A 1503-nucleotide genomic window follows, 5' to 3' on the forward strand; every position below is an offset into this window, starting at 1 on the left:
AAATGGTTTGCTGCTGTCTGTTTGGACCTTTCTGAACATGTGCAGCAATATGGTGGACACTGAAGGGGGGGGGCTTAGACACACTTAATATTATCAGCGTTCTGATGGCATTTTAGCAAAATTATTTTTAGCAAAAACATAATTAATGTGCACAAAGTTGTATTAACCATACATGGAAACAGAGTTTTTATGGGGCCCCCCAGGAACTTGAAGTCCTAATCAACTGCCTACTATTGCCTAACGGTAAATCCCCCAGTGAGTCCAGCCATTTTTAGCGTCGGCCTCTATTTTTAGCGCGAGTTTTCTCTGCAAATTGAGTTTATTCTTTAAGGCTTCCAGTTTCCAATCAGCCACTAAGACGTGTGCACGTCTGGTAAACAGAGAAGCATGGCGGCCCAATGAAAGGAAAGTTGCAATACCTCTGCTGGCTGTCACTGCATCTGCAGCAAAACAGCCTTAAAGTGTCAAAAATGGAGGAAGAGCAGAGAGAGTTAAAAAGAACAATCAGAGAAGGAAAAAAGCTAATCTCAGGCCAGAATCTTGAATTAAAATTGGCTGGAGTTCTCCTAGGCAGAGATGAGCGGTGATAACCTGCAGGCAGAGTGGGAGGAGACTGTCTCAGGTGGAGAAGGTTAGGGGCGGGGCTTACAGTTCAAGCTAAACTATTCTACTATTCTAACTATTCTAATACTGATGGTTCAGAAAAGTGAAAAAGCAGGTACATATTAACCACTTAATTTGTGACAATCAGACTGATCTATTTGCATGTCAGAAACTACAGCAGGAGGAATATGTTGGAATGAATTGATTGCAATGCAGAAAAAGTCAATCTAAATAAATGCATTTTTCTTGAATTGAGGTGAGTGAGACACTTTGCCAATGGAACAAGACAATTTATATTTAAAATAAGAAAAAAAACAACTGCATTGTCTTAGTTCAAGTGCATATTATCTTCTTTTAAGTAGGGATGGGAATCGAAAACCGGTTCCTGTTTAGATCCGGTTCCATGTGTTCCAATTCCATGGCACCGTTTGGCAGCTCGCTTAACGGTTCGCTTAACGGTTCCAGGCACCAGAGCCTAGCGCTGGGCAGCACCACTTATGTCAGGGTTTCTACGTAAGTTACGTCACGTTTTTAAGCAAGTTACGCATGTACGACGTGACCAGGCGTAAGTCTAGAAAAGCAAAAAACAAAAAAAAAATGGCGCCCCATCGGGTAAACCGATCGAAAGTGGCAATAACGTCTGCGGGAGGAAATGAATCCAACATGCAGAAACACCTGCGCACACAACATGGCATACATTTTTACGAATGCCGTGTTTCTGATGCTTCCAGACAGAAGCTAAAGTTACGACCAGCATGGAAGGAAACTCTGATGGTTAGTAGGTAGTTTATATAACTGCCTGAGCTTAATGTGGTTCCTAGTAAATCAGATGCCATTGCTATAAATAAAGCCATTTCCTACCTCTCTTTGGGATTATTAAGCGTGCTATCAAGTTGCTCC

The sequence above is a fragment of the Cyprinodon variegatus genome, unplaced genomic scaffold (genome assembly GCF_000732505.1).
Source record: "Cyprinodon variegatus isolate N-32 unplaced genomic scaffold, C_variegatus-1.0 Scaffold1130, whole genome shotgun sequence".
Classification (NCBI taxonomy): domain Eukaryota; kingdom Metazoa; phylum Chordata; class Actinopteri; order Cyprinodontiformes; family Cyprinodontidae; genus Cyprinodon; species Cyprinodon variegatus.